We start from the raw sequence: 14860 nt of genomic DNA, 5'->3' as shown, positions 1-14860 counted from the left end.
CTTGCCTAAAAAAACGCAATCAAACAAACTCGTATAAAGAAGACATGGTCGAATCTTGATTTTGATGGTACAGCACAGAACTGTAACAACATTAACTTTACTTTTAATAAGTAGTCAAAATACCAATGGATATCCTTGCCAAATAGGCGGACAAGCGCATGGAGACCTTTCCTTCTAAATCCACTTAATTATTCATAAGCCGGTTGACCTATCACATGGTCGATAATACATCACGTGCAGTGACTTTACTCGATAAACCTCTTCTTCATTGGTATGCGGTGTGTTATTAGCTGATAAAACACTCCTCATTAGTATGCGGAGTTTTTCTCGTATGCTAATTCCAAACGTTCATAAAAGCATAATTGTTATGAGAGACTGGCACCACGAGAGGCTGCACATGGTGGACGTGCTTCTTTGAGCTCTGCGGCTCTCTGAAATAAAACATGGGATAACAGCAGGAGAATGACGGAGACTAGCCGGACTGTACGTAAAAGAAGTGATCTTAGTAGTGCCAGCAGCGAAGAATCTATAAAATCTCCAAACGCAAAGCGATTTAATGAAGAAAATTCAGCGACTATGGGAGACGTTGCACGTGGCGTTCAGTCTGGCCAAAACTTAACACTGGCAACGATCTGGGAGGTGGTGAAAATAATTGACATTAATACCAACTTAATGCTGGACGAACAGAAAACTTTGAAAAGAAATTATGAAGAACTATGAGCTAGTTTAGAGTTCACACAAGCAAGGGTCGACTCTGTGGTGAAAGAGAATGAGTAGCTAAAGAACAAGTTGAACAAGTGTCAAACAAACTACGCTAGTCTACAGCAGAAAGCCTAGACTTGGAGAATAAGCTAGAAGCTAGCAAGGCGCAAAAGCTCTCCTTAGAGGAGAAAGTAAATGAACTTTCAGTAATGCACAACGACCTTGAACAATACACAAGGAAATTTAACTTAGAGATATATGGCATTACCGAAGAAAGCGAAGAAGATACAGAACAGATCATCTTAGACCTTGCGAAATGCTTGAACGTGGACCTGGTACCAGAAGACGTCGATATTTCCCCCGCATGAAAAAAGGTAACATCCAGCCAAGGCCAATAATCGTTAGAATTTCCAATTACTATAGTAAAGAAAGAATGTATCATAATCGCCGTAAGCTGCGCAGAGTAAATGTTCGTAGTCTTTGCGAGGCGCAGAAAGAGTGTACATAAACGAAAATCTGACGGCTCAAAGGGCAAGTGTATTCAAGAAAGTGCGAGAAAGGAAGTGTCTTCACGAAGAATGGCGCGTTTGGACTCTTGACAGAAAGATTTACGTCAAAACAGATCCCGCAAGCACTGCAATAATTAAAATACAACTTCTTAAAGATCTCGAAAAGCTTTAGATTTCAAGTACACGAATAATATTTAGATCAATTCTTTCGTCAATTCTTCCCTGCCTGCATGACATTGTTTGAAACTATATTAGTTTTTTTGTATCCCAACAAGTCATGTTTTTTTTCTCTCATTTGAGTACGATCTCGGGTTAGAAATTTGCATTCGATTTTCGGTGGAACTGCTTAACCCCAGGAGACAGAATTATTTTATACCATTGTGATTGTTGTTGATAGTGTTACTAGCTCTGTATTGTGTTACACTATCTATTCTTTGATTAGTAGCTTGTTTGTAATTAACTTTACTTGTTATTTACTCTTCTTGCTGTCAATTCTAGCTTATTATTGCTGCTTGTGTTGCGGTTTTTTTTTCTCTCCTAGGTTGATATGTCTAGTCTTTTGAAAATAATTAGTCTTAATGTTAGGGGGTGACGTAATCAAACCAAACGAAGAGGAATTTTTTCATATTTAGAAAACCAAAAGGCGACTCTATATTGTCTTCAGGAAACCTTTTCACAGAAAAAGGATGAGAATATCTGGTCTGCAGAAAAAGGAGGACAAACTTTATTTGCTCATGGGTCAGGACACTCAAGGGGAGTATGTATCCTTTTGAAATCTAACGCTCCTTTCAGTCTTCATATTATTTACAGTGATCCAAATGGTAGATACATTATAGCTAAACTTAAAGTGGGTGATGAAGAACTTTTTGTGGCCAATGTCTATGCACCAAACCAGCACAATAAAAAATTGACTTTTATTAAAAACTTAGTACCTGATCTTATAGCTAAAACAGATATTACAAAATTAATAATCATAGGAGATTGGAATTGTACTTTAATGCCAAAAGATAAAGCAGGTGGCCTTCCTTGGAGAGAAACAGAATATAGAAACTCGATCATTAGCCTTATGAAGGAATTTGGCCTAAATGATATTTATCGCAAACTTCATCCGAACACTAGAGCTTTTACTTACGAGTCCAAAAGCTTAAAGCTGAAATCGAGAATTGATTATTTTTTTATCTCCAACCCAATGACTGCTAATGTGAAAAACGCGGAAAGCCGAGCGTCTATTGCCCCTGATCACAGGGCAACTTTTTTATCTCTAGAAATTCAAGGAGATTTCAAACGGGGCCCAGGCTCCTGGAAATTTAACAACCAGCTGTTGGAGGACGAAAATTACCTTCAACTTGTGAACAGGACATATCCAGAAATTTTAGAAAAGTATAAAGATCTTGAAAATAAACGATTACTTTGGGAAATGATTAAAATGGAAATTCGTGCCTCCACTATTACCTACTCCAAGAATAAAAGGAGGGAAACAAAACAAAGAGAAATAGAATTGCAAAATGAAATCAACGAACTAGACCGGAAAATATGTAACGATAATTGCCTTGATACAAATACTTTAAATAAATATGAAGAAGCTAAAAAACAACTGAAAGATTTGTATGACATGAAAGGGAGAGAGATAATGTTTCGCTCCAAATCTCGCTGGATTGAGCAGGGAGAAAGCCTACAAAATATTTCTTTAATTTAGAAAAGAAAAAATATGAAAAGAAAGTAATCAAGGAACTAAAAACTGAGAATCCTGCTGAGCCATTAACCAATATCAAGGACAGAGGTAACAAAATTGAGGAACACTTTACACAGCTTTTGAGTCGTCAAATAGTGGAAGATGAAACCATGAATGAAGTTAACTTCGACTCATTTGTGGAAGAGCTAGAGATCCTTAAGCTAACAAAGGAAGAACAAGATCTTATGGAACACGACTTATCAATTGAAGAAATCAAAAATTCTATAAAACATTTTCAAAAGAGTAAGACTCTGGGTGATGATGGCTTTCCTGTTGAATTTTATGAAACCTTCATGGAACTAATTGGACCCAACTTACTAGACTCCTATAACAAAGCCTTTCAAGAAAACAAACTCTCGATTTCGCAACGAAGAGGAATCATTACTCTAATCCCCAAGGGCGATGAGAACTTAAACGACTTAAGAAATTGACGAACCATTACTCTTCTTAATATCGATTATAAAATTCTTGCAAGAATTATAGCAATGCGTATGGAGCCTTTCTTGCCAAAGCTAATTTACCCCGACCAAACTGGCTTTATTAAAGGAAGGTACATAGGGCAAAATATTAGGCTTTTAAATGACTTAATGTCTTACACCGAAAGCAATAAAATCTCCGGTATCTTTCTTTTTGTAGACCTTGAAAAGGCTTTTGATTCTCTAGAATGAAATTTTTTGCGTAGGGCTCTAAACGCTTTTAACTTTGGTCCAGCCATTAGAAAATGGATTACAATCCTCTACAACGATGTCGAAAGTGGAGTGATCAATGGGGGCTATATGACCAACTACTTTAAAACATCTAGAGGGGTACGGCAAGGCTGTCCGCTCAGCCCATTTTTATTTATTCTTTCTGTAGAATTGTTAGTGCTGAAACTCCGCTATATTCCAGAGTGCAAAGGTATTTCTCTTCCAAATTCTCAAGAAGTGAAGCTATCTCAATTTGCCGATGACACAACACTCATTTTAAGTGATATAGACTCCCTTAAAGCATCTTTGCATCATATTAACAGCTTCGGAGAAATATTAGGTCTTAAATTAAATGTTACAAAGACAAAAGCTATGTGGATTGTATCAAAGAAAGGGTGCAAGAATAAGATAATGAACTTCGCACCTATAAGAGAACCTATAAAAATCCTTGGTGCATATATATCATACGACCAACAGAAAACTAATGAGGCCAATTTTTTTAGCAGAATTCAAAAAATGAAGACTAATTTGAATATTCGAACGCTCTTGGCGAAAAAAATCGGAGTATCCCAGTTGATATACACTGTTTCGATGCTTACTGTTCCTGAAAATGTTATTCAAAAAACGCAAGCCAAACTCTTTGCTTTCCTGTGGTGTGAAAGCTTGGAATCAACTTTTCCCTGATTAGTTTGTCTCCTGGAAGGCCAACTTTCAAAAGATATACAAAATAACTAAAGACAATAAGTTAAGGCAATTTTTATTTAAGCTTCTGCATAGGATAACTGTTACCAAGCGAGAACTGAAAAGATTTAAAATTACAGCCGACGATCAATGCACTCAATGTTCAAGCCAAGACTCTATACTTCACACCTTTTTGGACTGTCCTATTACGTCCTCAATCTACACTGATATCTTGAAATGGTTCAATAATGTGAGTAACTTAAGGACGGTGCCTACTATTGTTACTGCGCATACGTTCTGCGCATCGCGAGATAACTGAGTTTCCTATGGGCTGATGGGTGGTGCCTACTAATACAAGAATATTTTTGCGCGGTTTAAAACTATACGGCGAGAGCAGAACTTAGCAAATGCTTTTGGTATCTCAAAAGAAAATTGGGGGTAACCATGCATTTTTCAGAGATAATTTAGCCTCAATTTAGGAAAAAATCCCATACATTGCTTTATATTTTGGCGCTTTTTAGAGAAATTGCTGCTTAATTATCTCTGAAAAATGCGTGGTTACCCCCACTTTTCTTTTTGGATTCCAATAGGCCTTGCTAAGATCTGCTTTTCCCGTATAGCCATAAACCACACAAAAATACTTCGGAATTAGTAGGCACCGTCCTTAAAACTTACTCCCCTGAATGAACAGATTCTATTCCATATAAAAGATAAAAAATGCAAACTGACGAATGCCCAAGAATGCAGACTAGATATTCTCCTATTATACACAAAATATTATCTTTACACTTGCAAAACACTTTTTTAAGACACCCAGCTCTGTAGAATTACAGAGGAAAATTGAATGGCAATGGAAACTTGAAAACTGCTCTTCTGTTTGTTAGTACCCCCCCCCCCCCCCCAGTCTTAATAGTTGTAATTTTTATACATATATATACATATTTTCTTTTTGTTAGTGGCTCTTGTATAGTATGCTGTATTGTTATTAGTTGACTTTGTTCTTCATGTGTATTGTTGTGTTGCAAATAAAATTTTAAAAAAAAATTATGAACTCTACTAAAACACCCTTTTCCAGAAATGTTTTTGAAGCCGTTCAAAAAAATACAACAAGGTAGCCGGGTACCTGTAAATCTTTTGTAATTCGACTGTGATTTCACGGTTGCAATGCCATAGAATGGGTGAAAATACCACCAACACATGTCTTCGTGATTCATTTTATGTAAGGGTGGCCCACATCTGAGTTTAATAAATTTCTCAACAAATAACCCATATCTCCTTGCTGTCTTGCCGTGTAGTTTTGGACAACGTCAATTGAAATTAGCAAAGTAAACACAACACTTGTAATACAAGGATAGAAGCCAAAAACTTCAAATTATTTTCCATAATTCAGTGCAAGGAAAATTGAATTGTTCTCTGACACAATAGGCCGTTACGCAAGACTTATCTGTTTAGGGCAAAAACTTTCTTTTGAATTTTTTACCATTTGTTTACTTCGCCTAACTCATGATCAAATGTGCAAAGTAGAAATGGGCGTATTTCCCACTAACGTGCGGTATTTGAGAATAAGTGGAGAACTTTTCTATATTTTGTAAGACAACGAGAGTACGAGACGTCAAACAATCTATGAACACTTGTTACAGGACGTTGAGAATTCCTTAAGGACTTGCAAAAACAAAATCATCCACATCACGTGTCCTTTTCGCAAAAGGCAACAGAACTGAGCTCCTCAAAAATCAAGCAGCCTGCAGGATACGCGAAATTCGACCAAAATTAGCCGAGATCACTGCTTCTTCAGTAAAAGAGCCGGCATTCGTCAAACTAATAAGCGGTTGCTCTACTCTTCATAAGAGCAGGTTATTGCTTTTATTAGTAATAAGGATAAAAGCCCGTTTAAACGCTTTCACCATTTAAACAGCATTCCTTCAACAAAAGTTAAACGGATGTTGGTAAAATCTTCCAGGCAAAAACTGAACCCAGTTTTCAAACGGCTTCAAAGCCATTCAACATTTTCGAGAACATAGGGGATTTTCAATTGATGTTGAGTGAAAGCTCTAATCAATTTTAAAATTGCTTCAACACGCTTTCAACAAGCCTTCAACATTTTTTACACCTTAAACTGAGAAAACCATCAGAGCTCACCTTCGTCAACACAACCAGCTCCTATCACAAACCGATCCATACGCTAGTCCGAAGCGACTTCACCGTTGCTGATCAATACATAGAATATAGTCAACGTTCGCAGTAGACAAAGTCAGTTTCAATCACTCAAGTTATGCTTATTACGTATCATCCGTTCCGTGTAGTTGCCACTAACAATAGCCCCTTCTCGAACAATCAAAACAGGCTTTTATCAAATAACCTAATATTAAATGGAAAACGAAACTGCCTTTAAGAATATATTCATTTTAAGGTCTTCTTCAACACTCTAATAGTTTTATTGAATTCTTACCGTTTCGTTGAATTCAGTAAAAGGAAAATTCGTTCATGCGATATGGTTTCAAGTTTAATTCAAGGTCTTGTTCTTTCTCATAAATATATCCTAGACATCATTGGCTTTTTTATCAGAACGTTGCGTAGATACAAGGTGTGATAAGAGATCGCCTGTGTAGCAATGTAGATGTATTTCTGAGATACCAGTGATATTTCGAAAAATGTGCATCCTTTTCGTGACTCTAGCTTGCGAAAGTCAATGATAATTTTTCGCAATTTCAAACTGGCTGGATGAATTCTGAGTAAATAGAAAGGTCTCCTCAGCGAAAGAAACTTATTTTGCTTGACATCTCCTTAATCTAAGATTTGTTGTGAAATCAGTTTATATGAGCCTGTTTAGCGGTCCCAACATATTTCTCGTTAACCAACGAGTTTCATTGATGGTAGAGATGTGAACATTACAATTAAAGCTTTATAAAATTGACACGAAAGAAAATGTTTCGTAGCAATGATCCGTGTCTCACGCAAATCACTTTTAGCTACGAATTTAACTTCTTGAAACCAGCCACCTATTTCTTGACAATTATTTACAAATATAAATAAACATTTTTACAAATGTCGATTTGTAAACACCAAAATTTATTTGCATTTAGTTTATTATATTCATACCTACTCGCCTCGACTAGCTTTAGCTATTTGCGTGCAGGAATATACCTAACTTGTAACTCTCTTTTTAATAAAATGTTTTTTTTTAATAAGGTGTTGTTATTTTTGTCCAATTTCAAGAAAAAAAATGTTGTAACTTATATTTGCTGGGACTTGCTGTTAAATACTGCAAATTACTCCATCATGTCAAAGTTTGCTCACGATATGGAGTAAATTTATTACAAGTCCGGTCCCTTCTCTGATAATAGGAACAAGGACTTAGTGAGAGCCACATACGCACAACATTTTGAACGATGCAAAAGCTATCATCCACCGATTCGTCAGAATAATTTACTTATCGACGACACAAACATCTATGCTTACAGTATATGGTTGTTTCTTATCGGGTTTTATTTGAATGTTAAGGGAAACCTTTTTAAACGTTTTCATGTAGACGGGGCATAATTAGACACACGAAATTATAACTTGAGCTGCTGGAAACAGTTTTGTCGTTAGAAGCCAACGGTATTCGTCCGCGCAAACTAAATACCTGAGCCTAGCCTGTTTCAAATGCACTAGACCTGTCCAAAATTACTACGCCAAAACTAAAATGTTGAGGGCAAAAATTTGTTTTAGATTTTGTGCCATTTGTTTACTTGGCCTAACTGATAATCAAGTAGGCGAAGTAGAAATGGGCGTATTTCCCACTAACATGCGGTATTTGAGAATAAGTGGAGAACTTTTCTATATTTTGCGAGACAACGAGAGTACGAGACGTCTGTACTTTCTACGAGACACTTGTTACAGGACGTGGAGAACTCCTTAAGGACTTGCAAATACAAAATGATCCACATCCCGTGTCCTTTTCACAAAAAGGAACAAACCGAGCTCCTCAAAAATCAAGCTGCCTGCAGGATCCGTGAAATTCGGCCAAAATTAGCCAAGATCTCTGCTTCTTCAGTAAAAGAGCCGGCATTCGTCACACTACTTAAGTGGTTGCTCTACTCTTCATAAAAGCAAGTTTTTGCTTTTATTACGAATAAGGATAGAGGCCCGTTTAAACGCTTTCAACATTTGAACAACATTCCTTCAACAATAGTTGAACGGATGTTGGTAAAATCTTCCAGGCAAAAACTGAACGTAGTTTTCAAACGGCTTCAACGCCATTCAACATTTTCGAGAACAAAGGAAATGTTCAATCGATGTTGAGTGAAAGCTCTAATCAATTTTAAAATTGATTCAACACGCTTTCAACAAGCCTTCAACATTTTTTACACCCCAAACTGAAAAAACCGTCAGCACTCACCCTCGTCAACACAGCCAACTCTTAAATACAATCCGATCCGTGCGCTAGTCCGAAGCGACTTCACTGTTGCTGATCAACACATGGAATATAGTCAACGTTCGCAGTAGACAAAGTCAGTATCAATCACTCAAGTTATGCTTATTACGTATCAGCCGTTCCGTGTAGTTGCCACTAACAATAGCTCCTTCTCGAACAATCAATACCGGCTTTTATGAAATATCCCAATTTTAAATGGAATACGACACGGCCTTTAAGAATACATTCATCTTGCTGAATTAAATAAAGTTTGCCAGTTCTGTAGAATTTTTCTTTTAAGGTATCATTTAAACGTAATGTTAGCGAAATTACGATGCTTAATATATGCCTGCTTCCCATAAACAGGGGCTGTTCACCTCGAGCATCTTTTATCTGCTGTCGTTTTCAACACTGGAATAGTTTTATTGAATTTTTACCGTTTCGTTGAATTCAGTAAAAGGAAAACTCGTTGATGCGATATGGTTTCCAGTTTAATTGAACGTCTCGTTCTTTCTCATAAATATATCCTAGACATCATTGGATTTTATCAGAACATTGCTTATAAAGATGCAAAGTCGAATAAGAGATCGACTGTGTGGCATTTCTAGAAATGTGCTTCCTTTTCGTGACTTTAGCTTGTGAAAGTCTATGATTATTTTTCCCAATTTCAAACTGGCTGGATGAACTCTGCGTAAAAGAAAATGGTCTCTTTAGCGAAAGAAACTTATTTTTCTCGACATCTCCTTAATCTAAAATTCCTTGTCAAATCACTTGGTTTAGTTGAGCCTGTCAAGCGGTCGCAACATATTACTTGCAAAGCCACGAGTTTCAGTGATTGTAGAGGTGTGAACTTAAATAATCATTTTTACAAATGTCAATTTGTAAGCACCAAAATTTATTTGCATTTAGTTTAATATAGTCATACCTACTCGCCTCGACTAGCTTTAGCTATTTGCGTGTAGGAATATACCTAACTTGTAACTCTCTGTTTTTGATAAAGTGCTGTTGTTGTTCTTTGTTTTTTTTAAATAAAGTGTTGCTATTGTTGTTTAATTTCAAGAAAAAAATGTTGTAACCTTCATTTGCTGGAACTTGCTGTTAAATACTGCAAATTACTCCATCATGTCAAAGTATGCTCACGATATGGAGTAAATTTATTACAAGTCCGGTCCCTTCTCTGATAATAGGAACAAGGACTTAGTGAGAGCCACATACGCACTACATTTTGAACGATGCAAAAGCTATCACCACCGATTCGTTAAAATAACTTACTCATCGACGACACAAACATCTATGCTTAAAGTGTGGTTGTTTCTTATCGGGTTTTATTTCAATATTTACGGAAACGTTTTAAAAGGTTTCATGTGGACGGGGCATAATTAGACACAAGAAATTATAACTTGAGCTGCCCGAAACAGTTTTCTCGTTAGAAGCCTACGGTATTCGCCCACGCAAACCAAATACCTGAGCCTAGCCTGTTTCAAATGCACTAGACGTGTCCAAAATAACTACGACAAGACTAAAATGTTGAGGGCAAAATTTTTTTTTTTGGATTTTGCGCCATTTGTTTACTTTGGCTAACTTATGATCAACTGGCGAAGTAGAAATGGCCGTATTTCCCACTAGCGTTCGGTATTTGAGAGTACGTGGAGCACTTTTCTATATTTTGCGAGACAACGAGGGAACGAGACGTCTATGCTTTCTATGAGACACTTGTTACAAGACGTGGAGAATTCCTTACCGACTTGCAAAAACAAAATGATCCACATCCCGTGTCCTCATTGCAAAAAGCAACAAACCGAGCTCCTCAAAAATCAAGTGGCCTGCAGGATACGTGAAGTTCGACCAAAATTAGCCGAGATCTCTGCTTCTTCAGTAAAAGAACCGGCATTCGTCACACTAGTTAAGCGTTTGCTCTACTCTTTATAAGAGCAGGTTATTGCTTTTATTACGAATAAGGATAGAGGCCCGTTTAAACGCTTTCAACATTTGAACAACATTCCTTCAACAATAGTTGAACGGATGTTGGTAAAATCTTCCAGGCAAAAACTGAACCCAGTTTTCAAACGGCTTCAACTCAATTCAACATTTTCGAGAACAAAGGAAATGTTCAATCGATGTGGAGTGAAAGCTTTAACCAATTTTAAAATTTCTTCAACACGCTTTCAACAAGGCTTCAACATTTTTTACACCTTAAACTAACAAAACAATCAGAGCTCACCTTCGTCAAAAGAACCAGCTCTTATCACAATCCGATCCGTACGCTAGTCCGAAGCGACTTCACTGTTCCTAATCAATACATGGAATATAGCCAACGTTCAGTAGACAAAGTCAGTTTCAATCACTCAAGTTATGCTTATTACGTATCATCCGTTTCGTGTAGTTGCCACTAACAATAGCCTCTTCTCGAACAATCAAAACAGGCTTTTATCAAATAACCCAATATTAAATGGAAAACGAAACTGCCTTTAAGAATACATTCTCTCTGCTGTCGTCTTCAACACTCTAATTGTGTTATTGAATTCTCACCGTTTCGTTGAATTCAGTAAAAGGAAAATTCGTTCATGCGATATGGTTTCCAGTTTAATTCAAGGTCTCGTTCTTTCTCATAAATATATCCTAGACATCATTGGTTTTTATCAGAACATTGCCTAGATAAAAGGTGTGATAAGAGATGGCCTGTGTAGCAATGTAGATGTATTTCTGAGATACCAGTGATATTTCGAAAAATGTGCATCCTTTTCGTGACTCTAGCTTGTGAAAGTCAATGATAATTTTTCGCAATCTCAAACACTCTGCGTAAAAAAAAAAGTCTCCTTAGAGAAAGAAACTTATTTTGCTTCACATCTCCTTAATCTAAAATTTGTTGTGAAATCAGTTTACTTGAGCCTGTTATGCGGTCCCAACATATTTCTCGTTAGTCAACGAGTTTCAGTGATTGTAGTGGTGTGAACATGACAATTAAAGCTTTATCAAATTGACACGAAAAAAATGTTTCGTAGCAATGTTCCGTGTCTCACGGAAATCACTTTTTGCTACAAATTTAACTTCTTAAAACCAGCCACCTATTTCTTGACAATTTATTTACAAATATAAATCATCATTTTTACAAATGTCGATTTGTAAACACCAAAATTTATTTGCATTTAGTTTAATATATTCATACCTACTCGCCTCGACTAGCTTTAGCAATTTGCGTGCAGGAATATACCTAACTTGTAACTCTTTTTTTAATAAAATGTTTTTTTTTTTAATAAGGTGTTGTTATTTTTGTCCAATTTCAAGAAAAAAATGTTGTAACTTTTATTTGCTGGGACTTGCTGTTAAATACTGCAAATTACTCCATCATGTCAAAGTTTGCTCACGATATAGAGTAAATTTATTACAAGTCGGGTCACTTCTCTGATAATAAGAACAAGGACTTAGTGAGAGCCACATACGCACAACATTTTGAGCGATGCAAAAGCTATCATTCACCGATTCGTCAGAATAATTTACTTATCGACGACACAAACATCTATGCTTACAGTATATGGTTGTTTCTTATCGGGTTTTATTTGAATGTTAAGGGAAACCTTTTTAAACGTTTTCATGTGGACGGGGCATAATTAGACACACGAAATTATAACTTGAGCTGCTGGAAACAGTTTTGTCGTTAGAAGCCAACGGTATTCGTCCACGCAAACTAAATACCTGAGCCTAGCCTCTTTCAAATGCACTAGACCTGTCCAAAATTACTACGCTAAAACTAAAATGTTGAGGGCAAAAATTTGTTTTAGATTTTGTGCCATTTGTTTACTTGGCCTAACTGATAATCAAGTGGGCGAAGTAGAAATGGGCGTATTTCCCACTAACGTGCGGTATTTGAGAATAAGTGGAGAACTTTTCTATATTTTGCGAGACAACGAGAGTACGAGACGTCTATACTTTCTACGAGACACTTGTTGCAGGACGTGGAGAATTCCTTAAGGACTTGCAAATACAAAATGATCCACATCCCGTGTCTTTTTCGCAAAAAGGAACAAACCGAGCTCCTCAAAAATCAAGCGGTCTGCAGGATCCGTGAAGTTCGGCCAAAATTAGCCGAGACCTCTGCTTCTTCGGTAAAAGAGCCGGCATTCTTCACACTACTTAAGTGGTTGCTCTACTCTTCATAAAAGCAAGTTATTGCTTTTATTACGAATAAGGATAGAGGCCCGTTTAAACGCTTTCAACATTTGAACAACATTCCTTCAACAATAGTTGAACGGATGTTGGTAAAATCTTCCAGGCAAAAACTGAACGTAGTTTTCAAACGGCTTCAACGCCATTCAACATTTTCGAGAACAAAGAAAATGTTCAATCGATGTTAAGTGAAAGCTCTAATCAATTTAAAATTGATTCAACACGCTTTCAACAAGCCTTCAACATTTTTTACACCCCAAACTGAAAAAACCGTCAGCACTCACCCTCGTCAACACAGCCAACTCTTAAACACAATCCGATCCGTGCGCTAGTCCGAAGCGACTTCACTGTTGCCGATCAACACACGGAATTTATTTAACTTTCGCAATAGACAAAGTCAGTATCAATCATTCAAGTTATGCTTATTACGTATCATCCGTTTCGTGTAGTTGCCACTAACAATAGCTCCTTCTCGAACAATCAATACCGGCTTTTGTGAAATATCCCAATTTTAAATGGAATACGAAACGGCCTTTAAGAATACATTCTCTCTGCTGTCGTCTTCAACACTCTAATAGTTTTATTGAATTCTTACCGTTTCGTTGAATTCAGGAAAAGGAAAATTCCATCATGCGATATGGTTTCCAGTTTAATTCAAGGTCTCGTTCCTTGTTTTTTTATCAGAACATTGCCTAGATACAAGGTGTGATAAGAGATCGCCTGTGCCGCAATGTAGATGTATTTCTGAGATACCAGTGATATTTCGAAAAATGTGCATCCTTTTCGTGACTCTAGCTTGTGAAAGTCAATGATAATTTTTCGCAATTTCAAACTGACTGGATGAACTCTACGTAAAAAAAATGGTCTCCTTAGCGAAAGAAACTTATTTTGCTTGACATCTCCTTAATCTAAAATTTGTTGTAAAATCAGTTTATATGAGCCTGTTAAGCGGTCCCAACATATTTCTCGTTAATCAACAAGTTTCAGTGATTGTAGAGCTGTGAACATGACAATTAAAGCTTTATAAAATTGACACGAAAGAAAATGTTTCGTAGCAATGTTCCGTGTCTCACGGAAATCACTTTTTGCTACGAATTTAACTTCTTGAAACCAGCTACCTATTTCTTGACAATTTATTTACAAATATAAATAATCATTTTTACAAATGTCGATTTGTAAACACCAAAATTTATTTGCATTTAGTTTAATATATTCATATCTACTCGCCTCGACTAGCTTTAGCTATTTGCGTGCAGGAATATACCTAACTTGTAACTCTCTTCTTAATAAACTGGTTTTTTTTTTTAATAAAGTGTTCTTATTTTTGTTTAATTTCAAGAAAAAAATGTTGTAACCTTTATTTGCTGGGACTTGCCGTTAAATACTGCAAATTACTCCATCATGTCAAAGTATGCTCACAATATGGAGTAAATTTATTACAAGTCCGGTCCCTTCTCTGATAATAGGAAACAAGGACTTAGTGAGAGCCACATACGCACTACATTTTGAACGATGCAAAAGCTATCATCCACCGATCCCTTAGAATAATTTACTTATCGACGACACAAACATCTATGCTTAAAGTATGGTTGTTTCTTATCGGGTTTTATTTGAATGTTAAGGGAAACGTTTTCAAACGTTTTCATGTGGACGGCGCATAATTAAACACACGAAATTATAACTTGAGCTGCTGGAAACAGTTTGGTCGTTAGAAGCCAACGGTATTCGCCCGCACAAACCAAATACCTGAGCCTAGCCTGTTTCAAATGCACTAGACCTGTCCAAAATTACTACTCCAAAACTAAAATGTTGAGGGCAAAAATTGTTTTTAGATTTTGTGCCATTTGTTTACTTGGCCTAACTGAAAATCAAGTAGGCGAAGTAGAAATGGGCGTATTTCCCACTAACGTGCGGTATTTGAGAATTAGTGGAGAACTTTTCTATATTTTGCGAGACAACGAGAGTAAGAGACGTCTATACTTTCTACGAG

The sequence above is a fragment of the Pavona decussata genome, unplaced genomic scaffold (genome assembly GCF_977016875.1).
Source record: "Pavona decussata unplaced genomic scaffold, jaPavDecu1.1 SCAFFOLD_390, whole genome shotgun sequence".
Lineage (NCBI taxonomy): Eukaryota > Metazoa > Cnidaria > Anthozoa > Scleractinia > Agariciidae > Pavona > Pavona decussata.
Note: the sequence above shows the minus strand (reverse complement) of the source record.